The sequence below is a fragment of the Kryptolebias marmoratus genome, linkage group LG4, assembly GCF_001649575.2.
Source record: "Kryptolebias marmoratus isolate JLee-2015 linkage group LG4, ASM164957v2, whole genome shotgun sequence".
Taxonomy (NCBI): Eukaryota; Metazoa; Chordata; class Actinopteri; order Cyprinodontiformes; family Rivulidae; genus Kryptolebias; species Kryptolebias marmoratus.
Window position 1 is genome coordinate 18,618,391 of NC_051433.1, and position 22,560 is coordinate 18,640,950.

General features: G+C 41.6%; 1 long non-coding RNA gene across 1 annotated transcript; it reads left to right on the plus strand.

The window, feature by feature from the left end:
* Positions 1-663: 663 nt before the first annotated feature.
* LOC112450738 lies at positions 664-4,605 on the plus strand. Its single transcript, XR_003039417.2, has 3 exons — positions 664-1,236; positions 3,072-3,330; positions 3,411-4,605. It is a non-coding gene; the product is annotated as an uncharacterized LOC112450738 (long non-coding RNA).
* The last annotated feature ends 17,955 nt before the right edge of the window (positions 4,606-22,560 follow it).

Below are 22,560 nucleotides of genomic sequence, written 5' to 3' on the forward strand. Positions count from 1 at the left end.
TATTCTCATCCAGCCTTTGACCTTTTCCTCTCGCCAATAATGTTGTAGAGCGGCCGGCGATCATTTCGCCTTGAATCTCTGCTGCTTTTGATAAGCAGCAACCGACCTGACAGACATGCTGAAAGCAAACGCTGCTGATCAGCTGGAAGCTATGATAAGCCAGTGGGCTGCAGGTAAGACAAGACGTGCGAGTGTGCAGCTGACACAGTTTGGCTTCAAGAAGGAATTCAGCTACTGTAATTATTTCTTATATGGGAAAAAAGAATATGTTGCTAATGTTGAATTGCTCATTTTAACTCAGTGATATGTTTAGACCTAATGTATCTTACTGTGTAAAATCATATTTATTATATTAAGACAACTCTTCTATCGTTTAGGAGGATTTCTGACTGAGCTGAACACGGAGCACTGTGTTCACTGAAACAAGTGAAACTAGCATTTCCTTGGAAGAATGCATATCATTCTAGTATATGCTAAGCTCAAGTAGCTGTGGCAGCCATCTTGAATCAGGCTGACTCCAAATGTTTAGCAGCTGCAGAAGAACATCCACTGATTATCCAAAGAGATTCTTTTTGGCCTGGACTGACTCCAAGAGGTAATGCCAAGGTCTTAAACGAAGATCTCGCATAATCTGTTAGTGCTCAGACTATGTGTTGGAGATGAAGCCCAGGTACTACCATTTTTAGCTCTATATCTGTAAAAACAGCTGAGTGAGAGCAGTTTTGTGTCTGCTAAGAATTGAATCAAGTTAACTGCTTGTAGATGTACATCCAATGATTATTTGCTGAGAGTTTCATTCAGATCTACATCCTCGCCCAGCCTTTATGGCAGCGAGCGATTTAAAAACAAGAACAACCACGGTTTTGTGCTGATTAGCAGAACACGCCATTATCAGAATTGTCGTCAGTTTGTTTTGCAGCTACATGACAGGTCAATCAGCAGCAGTGATTGTGTTTTTTAATTTGACGCGGTGGCATATCGTACCGCAGTCGGCCTGAGCCGGGGTTCGTGGTTTTTTTTGGGGGGAAACAAAACATATGTCACACCGAGAGTCGCAGCATCAGGCAGCTCTTAGGTACGGTGGAGGAATATTCTGTGTGCGGCGAGTCACGCGGCACTGCTCCCTCCCCAGCCCCTCTCTCTCTCTCTGTAGTCTGAAAAAGCAGCTCGTACGCCTCGCCTCATTCCCTTCTCCCCGGGGACTCCTCTCTGTCTGACTGCAGGGGAAATTGACCTGTGAGTAAAGTGAGCATTTTTTTTTTTTTTTCAGAATGGTTATTTATTGAACTGGTGGAGAGGAGACTTGATGATCACTGACAGGTTCACACACACACACACACACACACACACACACACACACCAATCCAAACGTTTTCCTTCCACTCACAGGGAACTTTAATGGAAAGTTTTGAGGTAATTTCAAGCAAGCAAATTAGGCTAAGATTCCTTTGGCTCTACAGCCAAATGATTTTTTTTTATTTATTTATTTTTAAATCATTTCATTCTCTTTTTTTTCCCACACATCCTGCCTCTCATTCCCCCTCTCTCTCTCTCTTGCTGTAGAGGTTTCTGAAATATTCTGGTCTGGTCAGTACAACCTGTCGCTCAGTATGCACAATAAATTTCATCTCCTCTTATTGATTTGATCCAGTGTTGTAGCTGTCAAGAGCAAGAAACTACACTGAGGTTGGGGTTTGAAAAAAGAAGAAGGTCATTAATAGAGCTGTGTGTCGCATCTCCAATTTTTCACCAAACAAGAAAAGGGAAAATCAGACTGAATTTGATTCAAGAGGCTTTCGATCAACTCAGGCAACTTATAGCTATGTATTTAACCGATCAATTATTTAAAAAAGGGGTTGTGCTCAGTGAACCAGGCTCTAAGCACATTGTTCACATATTTTATTCAACAGAGCACAACATCCTGCTCTACCCATAGAGGTAAAAGCAGAGAGGGAGCACTCGTCATGTGATCGTGTGACTCAATGGACAATCCGCGGCATTATCAAAATGGGAATGAGTCGACTTGTTGTAGCAGAATTCCTGAGTGGTGTGCGTGTTATAACTGCACCAATAAAAAACACCTGGAAGATCCTTCCGTAGGTAAGTAACCCTACAATTGAGAAAACCTACTTATCAAGAAAACCTACCTTCAAAACCTATTTCCACATGGTCCAATCTGGATCCTCCAACATATTATTGTGTTGTTCTTAATTGTCAGCCATGTTTTACTTTTACACTAGTATCGTTACTATATTTTATAAAGACAGAATGTTACAATCGTGGCTTACAGGCCTGTATGGTGACAATCTATCTGTCCAGTCCACATTTTCATAACTTCATCTTCCCTGCTGACTTCTGGCTCTCCACTGTCTTGTTCGGTTTTTGTCGTGTTCATTTCATGTAGTTGACATGATTTTACACAAGTGAGCTGAATGTTAGGAAGATCTAGTGTGTAGCTGAAGACCTACATCATTTCAAAGACGCCATATCTGCTTCTTGACATTGACATTGCTTCCGTTTTGGCGGCCGTTTTAGATCCTCCTCGACGTCACAAGTTCTGATAAGACAATGAGCGGGAAAACTCCCTCTCTGCTTTTACCTCTGCGCCTCTAAAACTCAAACACAGAGGCCCGTGTTGTAATATGGGCAGAGCCTCCTTCTTCCTCACCTCCAGCCTTCAGATGGACTTAATCTCTCATCCTCACTTCTTTAACTTTATCAAACTTACTTTGTTGTAGCGTGGTCCCTTCTAGTGAAACAAAGTTTGTCACTCTCGTAGTTGACTTCAGTGTCACACAGCTCAACAATTGTCCAGTTGTTAGTGAAAAGAAATACACCTTTAAAGGCTGCAGTGAGTCTGTTTCTATTGTTTGAAAGAACAGCAAGCCTGATCTTATCACAGTATTAGTGGCTTAATGTTTTATTTTTCACTCATGTCCTTTTTTATGGTTAGTTCAATCACTTGCATGATTGAAAGGTAAGTGTTAATTTTATTAATCCTTATACTGTCAGCTGTCAGTGTTTTCAAATGTACTAACATATTTTTGTTTTTATTTTTTATGTCATTTCAGCATCAAGAATTCTTGCATCTCTTTGATTTGAAGCAGCATTTTTTTTAAGCTTCTTTTCCTCCACGTTTACGTGTCAGTGCATGTCGTGACGAAAACCGATCTGGAGCAACAACCGGCGCATCCCGCTCAAATTCAGCGGTGAGAGCAGCGTCCACCTCCTGCCACCTTCTTTATTTAGAACTCGCTTTTCACTCTCTCGCTCAGTTTTGGGTCTCCATCACTTCTGCAGAGAGAGAGAGAGAGAGAGAGAGCTCTTCAGGTGGGAAAAGATCTGGTTTTGTACGTGTCTTACAGTTCCTGCCTGAACCGTGTTTTCATTTCCACCCTTCCACCCACCAGATATCCTCAGACTGTGCTCAGTCCTCTGACTCACACACCCACATCACCTTTTTCCGGTTCCACCGTTAATCCACGCCGTATTTATACCTGCTAACTTCCTCTTGTTTCATGCCTGTCACGCACCCTTTTTTTTTTTCTTCTTCTTCTTCTGTTGTTGGTTGATTTTTGTCATCCAGTTCCTGCTTAGCTGCCTTCCTGCTTGTAAGCCCCAAATGATTCAAATATACCACCAAGACAGTTTCTGCCTGCCTGGACATGTTTTTTTTTCTTGGGGGTCTTCTTGCCTGCGCTCCTCAGATGAAACATAATTGCACACCTTTAATGCTTGGTGTCACATTATTCTTTCACCAGAAATAACACACTTTGTAAAAACAAATATTAAGCTGAAAATGGGTCGAAACGCACTTGAGAACTGCAAACTGCAGTGTTGGATGACTTTTCTCTTCGGATTTGTCTCGTTCAAAATGCTCATTGTTGTTGTTGGATTTTGGGTCATTTGGGGTTTTGTTTTGCCCGCTAAGGCTCCATCTTATACTGATTTATTTTATGCACAGAAACCCTGTGAAATGAACTTAAATATTTCAGATCTTTTGAAGTAAGGTTCTGTGGAAATGATTAACCTGTCTGTCATAGACCGCTCTTTGAACAGCCTCATTTTGGAAAAATAGAGTTTAATTCTGACTGGCTTAACAAGATAATGACAAGTCTGAGCAGGGCCAAGACCAAAGTAGATTTGCTGCTGTCCTAAAAACAGAAAACTTCAGTCTAAAAAATGCAATCACTGTTCATGTGAACTCGGTTTTCCAAACCTTTTCTCTGCTGTCAGTTTTTGCAAATAAACAACAGCTCACCATACCCTTTCTACCCACTTGTTGCAGGATAATCATAACATTTCAACCAGAATAATCAATGTGAAACTGATGGTAGTGTAAAGGTTTCAAAACCAGCATTTGCATAAGTCTGAAGCTGCAATTCACTACGGTTTTGTCCCTTTTGAATTAGCCATTAGCTCATTAATTTGGTCAAAACTAATCTCTGTTTCTCCAAACTGGAGTCAGATATTAACTTTTCATGACATTTTTCACTGAACCCTGCTTTAAAAGATCCAAGCTCTACCTTTAAGAATTGTGATTTTTAGGAACAAATCAAAAAGCTTGTCTTTAATATCGTTTTTGTATTTGATATAAAAACTCTGTTCACGGCAAGGAAAGAAGAGCAAATAAAAATCTTCTTTGATAAAATCCAAGAACACAGCAAATCCTCCATGTCAGCAATGCAGCGAATAAAGCCGCTCCTTGGTGATCAGTAAAGAAAAACAAATAGCTGAAGGTTTCAGGAAATTTCTTTGTTGGCTTTTGTTTGTTAATTGAGCCAAATAAAAGCTCGGTTTCTGCAGGAAAATGTAAATCATGTAAAGAGATTTTGCATTCAGCCGCTGCAACACAGTCCACAAGCTTCTTTGGATTTGTAATTGACATGAAATGCATCAGAACAGAACTAAAAATATAGTTTAGTGTCAAATATGTATATAAATAATCTAGTTCAGTTATAGATCCATGTTAATGTAGATCTGAAGGATTATAATCACATTTCTTCCTGCAGGGTCCATTTTCTCTTTCATTTTTTTATGTCCTTCTTACTATTACAAACTTTTTTTTGCCAGTAAAGTCAAAAGACTGTAAGATAACCACAGTAACAGAGGAAGCACTCCTGGACCAGAGAGCAACAATGCATAAATACTTCACATGATCTGGAAGTACATGGAGTCAGGCTGACTGCAGAGTCCCAGATTTATTGTTTTAAAACCAAAACACCTGAATAAACTTGAAAAAAAAAAAGTGGCAGACACTGAGAACCTCCTGCTCAGGGGGTTTCGTCCACTCTGATGCAAACGAACAAAGACTGAGATGCCTCGAGAGCATTTCATGATACCATTCTTTAAAAACACACACACACACACCCCGCCCAGGCCAGCGGCCCAGATGATGTGATGCTTAGCGACATGACCTTCACATCCTGCCCAGTGCCGTGGAAAGGCCCCCGGGTCCTTCCTTCCTGTCTCGGTCTCGCAACCCCACCCCCTGCTTCGCCGCGTGTTTGGGGCCTCCTCGCTCTGGTCTGGTACCGACTGTGTCTTGCTATCCGCAGACGTCGCACGCTCCCAGCAGCCCACACACACGCAGCCGAGCATGATTAACATACACACACATCATATCTACACACACAGGTTTAGTCTAAGACTTATTGAAGGTGTGGAGAAATGTGTCACTGGTTATCACCCGCTGGTAAAAACGCAGGCAAGAATGTTTTGCCCGCGCGTGTGTGTGTGTTTGCTTGTCTGTTATCGAAATATCTCATGAGCCACTGCATGAATTTTAACAAGACCTTCAGAAAATAGTCATTAGACTCACATCTACAACTGATTAGCTTTTGATGTCAACCTGATTCAAGATGGCTACCACAGCTAAGCAACCTTAGCCACCAGAAAGTGGCAATAATCAGTCAGTTTTACAGGTGTTGAGCTAAAACTGTGCGTGGTAGTAGCTAAGAGTCATTCAGACATATATGCTGTAGCACATTTTGCAACACTGTGTGATAATGTGTGACATTGTAGATCTCTGTGTTTGACCAAAACAGCTACAACTCCGTCCTTTCTCAACATAAGATGATCTTAGTCTAAAAAACTGGCATGAATGCTGGGCCTTCAATACTATTAGTGTTTCTAGTGTGGTTAAAAGGCTTGCTTTTTACATTGTGATTATCAATAACTCCTTGTGCACACGTTGGTTTCCTCCCACAGGCCAAAAACATGCATGTTAGGTTAATTAGTAACTCTAACATTGCCTCTAGTTGTGAGTGAGAACACAAATGGTCGTTTGTCTAGTTTGTCTCTATGTGTCCCCTGTGATGGACTTGCCACCTGTCCAGGGTGTCCCTTGCCTCTCACACAGCTACTGATGGAGACAAACACCAGCTCCCCGCGACTCGGAAAGGAGGAGCGAGTAAAAGAAAATGGATGGATGGATGGATGGATGGATTACCAATAAGCTTTAAATAAAGTGTCACTGACATGTGATGCAAACCAACACAACTTTATAAGATACCGAAGGACCTGCTGCACCCTGAATTCAAGAAAAGGGGGATAGTTGAAGTGTGTAAGCCAAGCTGCAATCACACCCTGGGCGGTTCTGTCCTGACATGAACTGGGCTCTTCCCAGCCCAGCAACATTCGCACTCTGACAGCTTACATTATAATTCATGAGGCGAAAGCTGGTCTCCAGATTCTTACTGCCTGGATGTCACAGTCGCAACTACAAAGAGAGCCTTGAAGCCTTCCTGCTTCCTTGCAGCTGATTGTTTCTCAGCAGCATAATCAGTCGGTGGTTATTTAAGAGGCTCCAGCTGAATGTTTGGAGGGGTCTTCAACTTCTGACCAAGTACATTAGGAGTTGCTTTATGCTGCACCTTTGCTTTTCAGGAAACAAAAAGCCTGAATGTTTAAATTTAATTTAATTAAACCTTATTTTAAGGAATACTATGGTTAGCTTGTGTGTTGGGACTGCCATGATATTCTGATATTCTGTCATATATGATTCCCATAGAGTAGGGGTCCCCAAATGACAGGTGATCCAGACCCAAATGCCTTGATCATACTCAGCAGAATAAAGTCCAGTATTTATAGAAGTATATGGTTGTTTTTACTTGCACACTTTTTCTTGTATTTACGGTAATTTATTCGAGGCAGCGCAGCTATCCTCACGTTTACAGTAATTTATTTTAGGTGGTGGAGCTTTTCCTGCATTTGCAGCATCATGTGAACCATAGAGGTTGACATTTGTGGTCACTTTGAAAACACTGGATGGTGTGGCAAGAATTTGGATAATCGCAATCTCCCTCAGAATGACTTGGTTTCCAAATTTCACCACCATCAGTTCAGAAAATGTTCTTTGTCCTGTACTTTGTTTGCAACCAAAAACTTACACAGCTGACTGAACATCATAAACTGTGTTTTATATTAGTTTTAGTTTTAGATTTTAGATGGCAGAAAGTCACTGTTGATTAAATCCTGCTCTGAGTAGCTGACAGCTTGAGAACTTTGGTGATTCCAGAAACTGAGATCGCTCTGTGCGCTATCTGCTGCAGGTAAAACACTGACTGCTCCGAAGTACTATTCTCCTTTACAAGTCACAGTATAACAGAGGAAAAGTTTTTAAAAAAATTAACCGGCTATCAGACTTTTATAAATGAACAATAAAAACATATAGCTTTCAAACTAAAAATTAAAGGGATTATTTACTACCCGCCTTTGCCTTTAGGCGGCGGGCGATAATAAATTAATAAATGTTCCCTGTGGAAAAATTTAGTCTGGCTCTCACTGAAAGAAGTTAGTCTTTGACACTGACTCGTGTTTCAGATGATGTATTCAGAACTTTTCAGAATCCTCCTGAGCACATTTCATGGCTGAACACGTGGAAAGTTTTTGTCACTATTCAGGAAGCTGAAAATAAGCTGAAAGCGACTTTGATTTTTATTTCCAGCAAACACAAACTGAAGCTGGATGTGGTGTGGCGAGGCAGATTTTTATTTTTTATTTTTCCTACCTTTTGTGGCGGACCTGATCTATTCATGTCTCCAAGGCGTGAGAAGCTAGAAACCGTGTAGTTGTTTTCCACTGCAGCCACGAAAACATCCGATTTGTGCCAAAGACGTATAAAAATAATCCAAAATTCTGTCTGAGTAAACGGAGCGTCTGAAGTCGAAACCAGTGCTGGTGTGTGAGGTTTCAGCAGAACAACAACACAAACATCATGTCACCAGTGACAAGAAAACCCAAAACACTTCAGTTTGTTCAGTCCTGAGCTTCTGTCTCCCTCCTGAGTTTACTTCACTGACACTTTAGGAAAATCTGAAATGTTGTGTTTGTGGTCTCTTAGGATAAATGCACTTGATCCATTTTTTATTGCGTGCAATATTTCCCAGAAAGTCTCTCGATCAGCTTTTATGCAGAGCTAAAGATTTTTTTAAACTCATATGAACTTGTTTGTACTAGTTATCAAAATTATACAACTTATTAACAAATTCTTCACTCAGTGCATTTTACAGGTATTGACCTAAAGTTTGGTGTGGTTGTAGCTGAGGCTGATCCCCAACACATATTCTGACTGCTAGAAGATTGAGCAAGACCTATTTGTGCAATTTTCCATTTCTATTTATATCAGTGGCAATCCATGCATTTCACACCTTTAATGTGTGTAGGAACAGCAATTGTAGCAATTGTCCATTACTGACCGTTAAGTTGGAGAAGGTTGCATGAGAGAATTTTTTCTTTTTTTTCTTTTTTGTGATCTTAAAACCTGCTCTTTGTCCGACAAATGATATTGTCCAGAAGACTGCTGTGGACTTGGTGGTATTGTACACGAGAATCTTTGGATGAGCCTCTCGGAGGGCCTCGGAGGATCATACTCACCATGACGCTCCTGTATGTGATCAAACAGCTCCTTCAGGGTTTCTCTCTTCTCAAACACAGGATTGACCACTCTGGATGGGTACTGCCACCGTGTTGGTGCCTCTCAAGGCAGACGTCGCTGGCAGATTTCATCCCGTAGCTGGGCGCGCTGAGGTGAGCTGGAGAGAAATACAGCAAGGCCACTGAGGTGGGCAAAACATATCTTGAATTCTTTAAGCTTTGATGCCCCCTGAGTCAGATCTAAATTTAGTCTGTGTGCATAGCAGTGTGTAAATAAGGTCATCGGTGCTCTCTCCTGCATCTTATTTAATGCAGATGCCATGACCGCTGCGCCATCAAAGCACTGTGCCACAGCTTTATCCAGGCATTCATTTTCCTCCAAAAATTGACGATAAGACGAACTCTGTCATCTGCTCGCTTGCCACCAGTAGCATCTGCAAACCCTGACAAAGCACTCCTTGACTGCGGTGTCCCTCACATAACCCAGGACCAGTGCTAGCTGTGCTGCATTGCATGACGGTTGTCTCGTCCACCATAACAGCAACAAAGGGTGCTTTAAATATTTCCCGTTTTATCTCCTCTCCCATCACCGCGTCAATAGCAGAGATCAGGTCATTTTGTATCTTCCCTGATGTCCCACAAAAAAACTTTGTTAGTGGACAGGTGGTAATGTAAATCTGTGTTGTTTTCTGCTATAAAAGAAATAAGCTCCAAATAGTTTCCTCTATTTCTGGAACTAGCGCTCTCATCGTGGCCCCTAAATGAAAGTTCCTGTTTGCTCCAAAAATACGACACAATCTATAGTCATTTTAATGTTTCCCAATTTTTCTTGACCTTTTCGTCGTGGAGCTCTGTTTCTCTGCACACTTGTTCACTCAGCTGTAGATCCACTCTCCTTTCTCCGAATGGTTTGGGCAGCCCGGTTGCTTGTAGGTGTCCAGCTGTGCTTTGGTGTCCCGCTGCCGCCTCAGTCAGACAACTTAAGTTTGCAAACCCAGTGTGGCCCGAAGCACCGAGTCGATCGGTTGCAAATAAAACAAAATCCCAGCAATGCAATTTGCAGTGCTCCTCGGAGCCTGTGAGCCAAGGGTGCCGCTTACAGTTGCCGATTTGAAAGTGGCAGACTAATCCTTTTCCTGGCTGTGACAGGCTTGCTAGCTTCGGGGTTGATCGCCCTTTCTTACCAATGTCTAGCTTTTCCTAAAAGCTCTGTCTTGAAAACGGCAACCAAATCCATTTCTTCTCCTCCTTCAGCCATTACGGGATGACAAAATAATAATGTGTAGTAAAAAAGCTATTTGTTGCTGTTTTCTGCAGTTAAATAGCACAAATATATATTTACTTGTTCACTGCAGAGGCTCTTGCCAGTGCTGAACGACGCTCTCCACCATCCAATCAAAGCACGTAACAGAGTAATCCTAAAAACAAGCAAATCTGTTTCACCACCATTTTATTTATGGTACTGGCGCCTGCAGCACTGATTCTGAAAGTCTTAAGGCAGATCTGTCATCCTAGCAACAGATTATGGCTGAAATATGATTGGATAAAAACTCCAACCTAACGTACACAGGTGGAATCAGCGCAGATGAGGGAAAAGGTACAATAGAAAAAGAACAGACGACTTGGATGTTTTTTTAAATAAAGATTGTATAGATCTTACACAAGATTATATAATAAAACATTAGTTAGTGATTCTGATTCGGAGTGTTTAGGCCAGCAGAGAAGGCTTTGCTGGCCCTGACGGCCCACCACTGTCATGTTCCCTGAATAATGATTTTTCATAACGGGCCTTTACAGAACTGTCTGCTGTTCTTCTATCTGCCTCGTAATCTGATCCTACAATGCAAATAACAGCAACAGACCTGCCAGCCTTTTTAACAGGCACAGCGCGTTCCAGATGAAGGGAAACAATGCTGCTGGACGATATGTGACAGCACAGAAATAGAAGAAGGCCTGACACACACACACAAAGACACACATGCTGAAACATGGTTAAACTGAAAAGTTAGTGTGTTCTGGCTGAGCTCTTTGAAACACAGACACTCGTACCTGTATTATCATAAATATCAGGTCAATTTTGCAGACTGCATTTAGGAATGTCCATCTGGTCAGCCAAGTCAAACATGATCTTGACCATGACTGTGATTATGGTATGTTTTGGTTAGTTTGAAACTACAACTTCAATACAAATTATACACATTTCTCCCTTTAATAGGTGGCAGCAAGCATCGACAGACAGGAAACCATCCATCCATCAATTCATTTTCTTTACCTGCTTCTCCTTTCCGGGTCATGGGGAGCTGGTTCCTATCTCTAGCAGTCACTGTGCAAGAGGCAGGGGACACGCCGGGCAAATCACACGTCCATCACAGGGCCACATGGAGACAAACGAGACAAACAGCCAGTGAAAGCTGTTATTCAGTTTAAAGATCCTGTCATTTATAGACATCAGAATCAATCAAGTTGTCCATGTATGCAAGACATTTGAGGCCATTAACAATAACCAAAGCCACAATTGTTCACTGACCACAATCGTTTTTGACCTGGATTTACTATCATTGCACAGCGCCTGATTTTGGCTTCGTTATTGAACATCATTTGCACCTGCCATCAGCTTCTCCTCAACATCCTATCCTCATGACTACCAGCAGTTCAAATTTGTCCTCTGTGCAGGACATTTGCAAACCTGAACATCTCCCACCCGCTGCAAGCTACTGAATTCACTCCTTTTTCCATCTGCAGAGGGCATTTAGGGCTTTTCAGTGATACAAAATGTGAAGGGGTGGAGCTAATTACCTTAAGATTGGTGGAATTTAAAAAAAAAGTTGTGATTGAACAGTATTCTGTATCAGAGAGGAATCGTGTTCAGGATGGGATGTGCGATGCTGCTTGGTTGACAGCACAGTTTGAGGCACACATCTCCATTTGTGGGAGCTTAAGGAATTAGATGGATGCCCGCATCTGTGCAACGTTTTTGGTGAATTTGGCTCTTTGTTTTTGTCAAGCAATATTGTAGGTATCAACAATGACTGAACATTTCAGCATAGTTTTATTCATGATAAAGTACCACAAACTAAACATTTATTGATCTATTAGACTGTTGTAATATCCCCAGAGTTTATCTGTGAACACATTGTCCTTGAACAAAACGTTTCTTTATGTAATTTAGTAATTATGTGAAACCAGATGAAGAGTGTAAGATAGTGTAGTATGGTATAAAGTATATGTCAGTGGTTGAGTGAGTGGTTGGTTCTGTATGATTGTACCTTAAACACTCAGCGGTAAGACACATAGCAGCAGCTTGTTCTTGGACAGGTGCACTCAGCTTGAAGACACATCCCCCCTCTGTTTCATATCTGCATGTCTTCCTCCCGTTTTCCTCTCTTCAAAACTGCAGAGTTCAGGTGGGATGTTGATGTATTAACTCAATTGGACGTCTTATTAGCAGCGTGCTAACAGGCAGCCTGTGTTCCTGAGGGACTGAATGCTGCTGATTCATCCTGTACACGCTGAACAGTTTTCCCCGCTGTAGAAAAAAAAAAAAAAAGGCAAGCTGATAAAATTCAAAGGAGGCACATTATTATTTTAGGGCTTTTTAATTTCCCCTCAGCGGGTTTCTTTGGCTTTTTATTTTGAGCACGTTAAAGCTTTTAAAGTTACCAGGCCACACTAAAGAAAGTTATCCCCTCCCATAGAAGATACGGGGCCTTGAACAACCTGAGACATCCTGTAGGAAACTATTTTCTTCTTTCAGTTGTCTAAATTCACCATGGTTTTATGTTTATCAGCTGGTGAGTTTGGCACCACCAAACAGAAAAGAAACTGCCTGAATCTCCCTGAACCAGCAGACTAACCATTCAGAACAGACACAGCTTTTATAAGGACTCTTCAAGGCACAGGAAATGAAGTGAAAGGTACCAGAGAAACGATACGCAACTTTTCATTTAGATTTAAAATGATGAACTTAAAAAATAGCATAACATGGGCTTTTTTTTCTTACAACAGGATCATTTGTGCCATCATAGGTGAAGATTTTACCTTTGGTGAAGTAAATATGACTTTTTACAGTAGTACTACTTATGTATTATATGTGCCACAGTTAAAAATACTACTTAAATTACACCATTATTCTTTGTTAGGATACCTCCAATCTGTGTTGGTTTTCTTCTACGGTGTGTGTGTGTGTGTGTGTGTGTGTGTGTATTTGTCCTCAACTTTCTCATTTTCTTCATTTGCTTTTTCACACATTAAGGTATTCTGGCAGCTGGCTGACATATTCAGACACCTGCACACAGCCAACACAAAAATTCCTCATTTGCCGGATTCCTATGGGAGTTGTGCCGTGTAGGTGTGTTAGATTTTCCGTATGTGTGCGTGTGTGTGTGTGGGAGAACCCTAGACAGAGGGAAGATTTTTCCTCTTCATCACCTGTGCAGCTTGAGAGTAGAACTGCTGACAAGTTCTGTCTGCACATTATCACCCCTCTGCTTTAGTCTGCATTACCTGATTACAATAAGTGCAAGTACTGATAAAAGAGATCAATGTTTTTCTCAAATGCAACTCCTCCAGCCTGAGGACTTCTTTTTAGACCTTCACCACATTTTAAAGGCAATTTATTATTATTATCTGCAAGTAAAAAAAAATCATCATTTTCGACTTCTTGAAAAGAACACCAGCACTAAACGTTTCATAAATTTAATGTGAAACCCTAAGTATTTGGAGTTCACAAGAACAGTTTTTTTCTTTTTTTGTGCGTGTGTGTGTGTGTGGAAGGGATGTGTAAATGTGACAATTTTTTTTTTTGAAAGATCAGGAGTTTTTATTGCACAGAAGAAAGATGTTGGAATGCTGTTCCATCCACAACTTTATGGCCATGCCGTAAGAACACCACTTATCACTGTAATACTTTCTACTGCATTCTTTAACGATTCTCAGCAGTCCTGCAACAAATCTGTGATACTATTAGATGAGGTTAATACAAAAAGGACACTATCAAGCTCTGCCTATGTTTAGACCTTTCTTGTGTGATGGCCTCTCAGACGAACAAAAGCAGGTTTATTATTTGTTTAATAAGCTTTATACGCACATATTTCAATTTGAACGCATTCAAACTTCATCTCAGCAAGTGTCTGGTCTGAGTTCATGTTCCTTTTTTCAGGGAGGAAAATATACAGCCAATTACTTCTCCATAATGGGGAAGATAAAATGTGTCCCGCCTGGGTTACATTCACTGTTTTCCCTGTGTCCGCGGACATCCCTCTCCTCTAGGTAGGCTTTTCACGTTGAATTTTATTCCACATTAATGTCAGAGTTTAGTGGCGAGAAATAGCTCAGAGGTTGGCTGGAGTGAAACTTCGTGTTCAATACGTTTCTCCGTGTGAGACGTGGTGACAAAGTAAGGTCTAGCCGGACAGCTGAGAGAAAGAAGTAACAAACGAGGAAGTGGAAGTAACAGTAAACAGCGGAATGATCGATGGAGGACTGACATGACTCAGCTCTGTGTTGCCGGCCAGCATTTCTATGACTGGCGAGCGGCCTGCATGACGAAGACAAACGAGCCGGCAATGAAGGAAAATGAGGATTTTATCACCCATTTCCCTCTCACATCGTTGCCGGCCCACACTCCCTAGATTGCTTGTATATGCGCGTGCGTGCCTGTGTATGGATGTATGTATGCATGTGTGTGTGAGTGTGTGTGTGTGTGTGTTTCAGGACTGGGAAGTTAACCAAATGTGCGCTTTCCTGAGAGTCTGGCTTATGCTCATGCGTTGGCCCAAGGGGGCAGTTTGGAGAAATCACTCACACAGTTGGAGACTCGTGGAAAAAAGCCCAAGGTCTGGCACGTTTATATGTTACCTGTGTGTGTGTGTGTGTGTGTGTGTGTGTGTATGCAATAGAGTGTTTTTACAAGGACATTTATCTCATCCTCAGATATAATTACAATGCCCCAGGTAAAAGGGGGGAGATATCAGCCACTCCCTCCTCCTTCTCAACTCCACTCACCCTCTTCCTCTCCCTCTATTACCTTCCCTCTCTTATCTAAGCTCACAAAATAAATAAATAAATAAATAAATAAAAGAAGGCGATCTGACGTTTCTGTCATCCCAAGTCATTATGGGATTAGCTTATTCCTGGAGTATGGATCTCATCCTCGGCGCCCATGGAGGGGGACTCTGGTTCTTTGTTTCCCTGCAGTGCTCCTTCCTGCAGCCTGGAGCTCCACCTCAAAAGGGATTTAATCTCTTACTTCTTCCTCGCATCATCCGAAAATATTAATCTCGGTGAAATCCACTCAGAAGCACCTAATTAAATCTGTGTTCTTGTTTATTTGGGAGTGGGTTATTAGGCTAGAAGAACGGGCTTGGGAAAATGTCGGCAATTCTCCTTTTAATCTTCGCCGTGTGAAGTAATAGCTGCTGCTGCTGCTGCTGCTGGAGCTGACGAGCAAATGGGAAGCTTTGTAACGACAATAACGACTCTCCCACAAACCTGAAAGGAATCTGCAGCCCGAGGGGAGGTGGGGATGAGTGTAATATCATCACTTCCTGTTTGTAAATCCCCCCCCTTCTCGCCCCCCGTGAAGCTGGAGGTAATGACACCTGCCAACAGCTCTCACCTACTCTCAGGGCAAGATTACCAGATGAAAGCAAAACAGTTAGCTCAGAAGGAAGAAGCAGACTGAACAGACTTTTGCCGGATTTGTGATGCTCTTCACCTCCAATCAACTCCACTTCATCGGCCATTAAAGTCACACGCAAGGCTGCAAACAACAAAAACAGCACTGCTCTGCGCTCTGCGAGCAGAAACTGTACATAGAGCGGCTCTTTATGATTTGGGTGGGGAGAGAAGAGGCAGAAGAGGAGATTAATTTGTCGTGTCACATAATGTGTCTGTTGATAAAATAGTTGTGTGATTTCCCAGGCCACCAGGCACTGTTTTATGAGCATGTGATGTGGAGAAATGGCCTACACTTGGCCTTTTCTGTTCTCTTACTGTCTTCACAACCACGCAGCTGTCTTTAGCCTTGCCCTGGGGCATAATAACAATGACTGGGTGCCACACACACACACACACACACACACACACACACACACACACATGCACACACGCAGACTTATCATCACCCTGAAGTTTTTTTTTCTTTTTTCTTTCTGTCTTTTTATACATAGAACCGTGATGCAGCCTTCTGCTATAAAGACGCCACACATATTTCGGTGACGGCTGCACATTTATCCAGCATAATGTGATCATGGTGATGTGCCCTCGCGCTCCGTAACGAGCGGTCAGGGTGGGCCACATGGTCTCAGGTCGACCCCTCCTCCGGGGCCTGGCTTTTACTCACAGCAGTGCTGGGTTTTGTTCAGATGTCATCTATCAGGAGAAGCTGGCTGATCAAAAGTGACAACTCCTTATTTATAGTCTATTACTCTTCCTTTTGCGGTCTTGTGTCTTTGTGCGGCAGCCTGCGACTGTGCCACATTATCAGACAAACGACTGAAAATGTGGCCACTGTCAGTTTTAAGCACTGTGTGCTCAACTTTTCGGCAAATATCTGAGGAATGGGTTCTGTTTTTCTCAGAAAACGGGATATTGTCAGCACACTGCATGAGCTGTTTTGCGACAAAAGAAACAATGCAGGCAAATTTCGGCGTCATGTTCAAATATGAGAAATTCTATTCACGGATTATTTATAAAATGCAGGTTTTCAAAGAACCACCCTACATTCTTCACCAAATATTGCATTTTTATTTGAATTTGGTCCAAATGATAAATTTGAAAGTTTGTTAAATCAGTCAACATTCAACCCATTTGATTCAGTTAGGGCCTCATACTGTTCATGTAAACCAGAGCAGAACGTACAAACTCACACAGGAAGGCTAATGTGGAGAAGAAGTGATTGTCAACTGGTGGTCCAAGGGCTATATTTGGCCAACAGGCTCTTTGCATGTTGTCCACAAACTTTTAATCAGTAACAAATCAAGATGCAGTTCTCAGTTTGCTCGTTCAGAAAAAAACTGATCTGACCTGACTCAAAGGAAACCTGCTGCAGAGTCTGTTAAATCACACAGCTATAACTCAGGAATATGAGTAACATGTTATCCGTTTGAAGCCACTTGGAGAAGCAGGGGTTTGAAACCCAGCCCCTGCAGGGTGCTTGAATGTCCTTGAGCGAAACACTGCCCCTGATGTGCCTATTGTGTGAGTGAGAATATTACAAAAGTAGTCAATGAAAACTATATAATAGAAAGTACTGTATGAGTGTGTGTATGAAGGGGTGAATGAGAAACATTGTAAAATACTTTGTAGAACCTGGGACAAGTGTTTCTTTCATAGTGTGTTTGCATTTTGTTTTGATTCCACTATCAGACTTTTATTCTTTATTTTTGCAGAGCATTACGTTTTTCTGAATGTACGTACTGTATACCAAATCCAACAGAAACCATACGACATGCACCTTTAATGACGCTGTCTGCAGACTTTTTATTTTGTTTAATTCTTTAGGAAGTTAGATTTTCTTCCTGTTGATTGGAGCCCCTGATCTGCATTGAGTTGGGTTGCATTTGAGAGTACTTTTAAAAGTATTTTTCTTTAAGTTTAGCTTTTTTTTGAAATACGTGTCTGCAAATAGCAAATGTAGTAAAGTAGGAACCGTTGTCTTATATATGAATAATTTAAAACAAAACGTAAAAGCACTGATTGATTAAGAATGACCTTGGTTTAATTCTGACCCTTTAATATGTCATTTGTCATATTAAACAAGCACATTTAAAATATTCATTTCATACTTTCCATTGTTTAACTCACAAGTTACCCGAACAACAAATAAACTGGAGTCTTCGGAGCCTTGCCGTGGTTTCTAGAAAGTCCTGCAGGAAATGTTTGTCTTCAGCTGCGAAATGCTCCACAGTTTTCATGGTGTAAACACTGAGTTTGCCGGGATTATGTTTGATGTCAGGCAAATAGGATTAAAAAGGGTTTAAAAGTCTTTTTAAAACCGCCGCCTTCCAAAATTCGCATTTTATCAGCTGCAGCACAGAATCAAAAACCGAACGCTGTGCTGAGAAACGCTGAGCGGCAGGAGCTGAGATCAGTGTGCCAGCGTGAAAAACGTTGATTACATCAGCTTTAATTAGCACAATTAGCATCTTTAAGATCTGATGAGTTTTTTTATGAAAAGCGGTGGCACCAAACAAAAATAACTGACTTTCATCAAGCCATCAGTTTTCTTTATTCTCCCCCTTCTGCCACAAAATAGTGACAGTTGGTTATACATTGCATGTCGATTATACATTACAACCAGTCATTCTTTATGATTGTGTCCCTATTTACCATCTGCTACCTGACATTATGTTTCTTTACCTCCAAACCTCAGTCCTCCTCTCCTTTACCCCCCTTCCATTCGCCCTTTTCCCCACAGGGAGCCAGAAAGCCCATCTCCTGGATAACGAGTCATTCTAAATAAGCGTTTCAACTCTTTACCTCGCGAACGCTTCTTGAGCGACAGCGTTGGAGAGGAGAAAATGCCAGCCAGATTGCAGTTTAAGATTGGCCACGCAGGAGGAGAAGCGCGACCCATCTCTGCCGGCTGAGTTTAAATATCCCACTTAGATTTTAGCTTCGGCGACAGTGCTGCGAGACAAGAGGCCCCCCTCCCGACTTCAGAGACGATTTCCACCGGCTTTGGTGAAGAGAAGAGTAAGGTTGTCGGCTCAACTCCCTGTGGGGAATGAAGGGCGTACAGTTGGGCAGACGTATGAGGTTTATCCTGAGTCTCTGCCAGCTGTTTATCCACAGACAGGGAGCTCTCAGATAATACATCTCTCCATCTTTTTCTGTCCTTCTCTTTTTTTCTCATGTCCCCCCACCCCCCACCCATCCCTTCTGTTTTCATTCTGCTCATCTCTGTGGTGGGTTCAGTTCTTGACAAGGCCCTACATCCAGCTAGTTGCTAAATGAATAATACATGCATGTTCTAGCAGCGCTGTAAGACAGAGGCAGAGAGAGAGAGTAAAGCAGGGAGAGACAAAGGGAGAGATGCTGTGTGTGTTTGTTAGTGTGTGTGTGCGCGCGCGCGTGTTCCAGGGACTGTTTGGTCTTGAAGCCTCACTATGGAAAGGCCAGAGCTGTCAGAGAACTTTAGATCCAGTCTATATTCAGCCTGTACACGAGGAGGTGTCTGCAGTCGACAGGCTCGAGTCAAACACTCCTCCTCTTCTTCTGTTCTTGTTTTCAGTCCGTCGGCAGAAATAGCAGGCCGAGGTTGTCGGTGAAATTCCCACTTGANGGGGGGGAAAGAAGAAAGAAAACGAAACCAGCACCGACCGCCCTGAGCTGAGTGATAAAGAGCGTTGTCTCAGTCGGGTTCTTGAGGGCTTTGATTTTCACCATTTGTCCCGAGCGTCACAAGTTCTCCTTAACCCGGCAGAACGGGGGCCGTCCCTCATTTTATCAGCTGCTTTTATTCAGTTTCGATGGAGATCAAAGCAACATGCCAGCAGCCAGCAGAGCATGCATGCATTATCAATCATGTCTGTGGCTTTTTGTTGTTCAGGAAAATATATTGTTGGGATCAAAAGGAAAGGGTCATCAAAGGCAATATATATATATATATATATATATATATATATATATATATATATATATATATATATATATTATCATAGATGCAGCAGGGCAATTTTACACGTGCGTACTTAGATATACAAGCAAATCTAAGCACTTTTATTTGCATGCAAATGGACACTTGTGTATGTTTGTGACAAAGAAATGAAAGTGAACAATCTCTGACCTCCAAAATTAGACTGTTTTCTGTTTTCTTAGGACAGTTTTTTTTTTTTTTTGGTCTTATTCACTCCCCATTCCCCTTTTTTTTGTCTCCTTTCTAAAGACAAGAAATTTCTGGTATGAGCGTGGCGCCTTATCTCAAAGGACACATGTGGAGTCAAATGATTTGCCTCTCCCTCTGAACTGCTTTCACTCTTTATTAGGAAAAAACAGAGCAAATGAATGGGAGCAGCGGGGGTCTCTGAGCTGAAGTATGTAGAAACAAGTGCGGCAGCCTTGTTTTGAGACAACATCTGCAAAGACGGGGTTTTAGTGGCACTTTTAAAAAAAAAAGAAAAAAAAAAAAAGAAAGAAAAGGATGAAGTGAGGTTTCGGGTGTTTCCAACGCTGCAGGTACAGAAGTTCTGGTATTTTCCATGGCAGGTTGTCAGCTAAGAAACCTGTCTCACCGGCTCTGTTCCAGACTCACACAAACTCTTTATCTCAAGGCAGATAAATCTTTTCCTTAGGCACTGACTTTAACCTTGACTCACGCTGGATATGACTCAGATTTGTGTCTGTTTGTCTTTTTTTCTCGCGGCCGCCCCCACACACAGCAACACTCACACGCCCGAGACTTTAACACCTCGTGCTGTCAGTCCTAACAGCTTTTCGGATTGGCTTTAATGTTGTCACATCACTCGGAAAGCTAAATTAACGAGATGCATCAGATCTGGGAAGCTTGTGTCTGTGCAAAAGAAGCTGCATGGTTATTTTGCAGTATTTCATCATTGATTTCTGGGCTTCCAGTGGATTCCATGTTTGGTGTATTAATGCTGACATGGGTTAATGGCACCTGTAGTACACCTGGCAACACAAATTTATTCTAATGTTTTTAGCAAATAAAAACTGAATGATTTGATCTTGTTGTAAAGCATAATGCAAAGCAGCGATTCAGCCCCGTTTTGAAGCTGTTGTTATGCTTAAAGGGACAGTTCAGATTTTTGGAAGTGAGGTTTTGTGGACATTTGTGCAATTAAGAAGCATCAATATCATACCTGTTGCAGATAGCTCTTTGAATAATCTCAGTTTGGAGAAAAAGAGTAAAATGACGAGTTAACAGCTACTCCAAGTGGTACCAAGACCAAAGTACATTGATTGCTTTTTGGAAACAATGCCAATCACAAAGATTTTATAGTGGTTCATGCAAATGCTATTTTATAAATCGTTACACCACTGTAAGTGTAGCTTCATTCCAGCAGGATTATGATGATAATGCTATGGCAAGCTGCTGCTGCTGCTATTTGTGCTTGCAAAAAAACAAAGAAACAATCAAACAAAACATAGAATTTGATGCAAATAACTGAACGCTGGAACAGCAATGTATAGATCTAAAACGTACCATTTGCATTACCTGCAATGAAATGTTTGCGATTGATGTTCTATGGTCACTGACAGATGCAAACACACAGCAAACAGCTAAAAGCGCTGCAAAGAGTGAAAAATGCTGCAAACACATGGCCTTGTATAATCCATGTATACACGGATCATGCATTATTACTATTAATATTATTTTTAGGAAAAATCATTAGTTTTTTTTCTCAATAGCTTCCATGTCTTGAGACCAGGTGATGAAAAATTTATGTTGAACTGTTTCATTAGACTGGAGTAATAGGACACACCCAGCTATTGAAACAATTCAACATTAATTTGTCATCACCTAGGGACTGGGTGTTTATGTTTTTGACCATGCATATGTGTGTGTGTTTGTGCATGACTGCGTCTGCAAAATATCTCATGAACCACTGGATGGATTTTCATTAAACTCTCAGAAAGCAATTCTTGGATGAACATCTACAGCTGATTAACTTGTCTGGTAACTTCAATTCAAGATGGCTGCCACAGCCACTTAACCTTAGGAAACACAAACAGGGCTATAACTCAGTTTTTCTTATATTGAGCTAAAAGTTGATTTGGTAGTAAAGAAGTAGTCTGAAGTACACAAGAATGTGCCTAAAGATGGCTGTAAACGTTATCCAAAGACTCTGGCATGAAAGTCAATAAATAATATGTGTTCCTTCGAGGAGTGCTAGGCTTTTACTTGTCTGACTTTTCACGTCTTTATTTCAGGGATATTGCCATGCACGGTGAAAAGAAATAACAGCTGTATTCTTTAGATGATGACCTTGTTGTGCAGGAACTTAAAGCAGCAGCGTCGGGGTTTTCTGCGAAAAGATGTTTGGGTTTGAGTGGCTGCACACAGAGTTACAGAGCAGCCAACACATCCTCAGAGGCTGAGAGGCTGAGAGGTCTTCAGGTTGCTTTTTGTTTGTTTGTTTTGTTTTTGCCAATGTTCTAATGTTTAACCCCGATAAACTGATGCAACACAAGCCTTTTTGCGTTTTTTTTTTTTCTTTTTCTTTGTTTTGACTGACTGCAGACTGTGATTCAGAGTGGGCTGCAGTGTGAAGACTGACAAGTCTGTCCAACGAGCCAAGGTCACAAAAAAATATAAAGCTTTATTTGTACAACTGGACAAACATCGTTTCCATAGCAACTGTACTGACAGATCAAAGAGAATCTGCCTGCATGTGTGGATCTGTCTTGTAGCCTGCCCTTAAATGTAAGTCATCATGAAAAGGCCAGTTCTTCTTTTTGTTTTTACTATCTAATAGTTTATTTAGCATGTGACTGTCACTACAGGGACAGAACTAAATAAATCTGATGATGAAGGAGGCAGAAGATGAGCTTAAAGCTGACAGCAGAACCTTTCGTGGAGAAGCTCCAGCCAACACAAGCAGCTCAGCATCAACAGTGAAAACCACAACCCAGCAGCATGTGAAGGCATCCTACTTTATGACACCCCCACCCTCCTCCCCGTGTCTATAAATGTGCTTCAACACACAGGAAGGAGCGAGG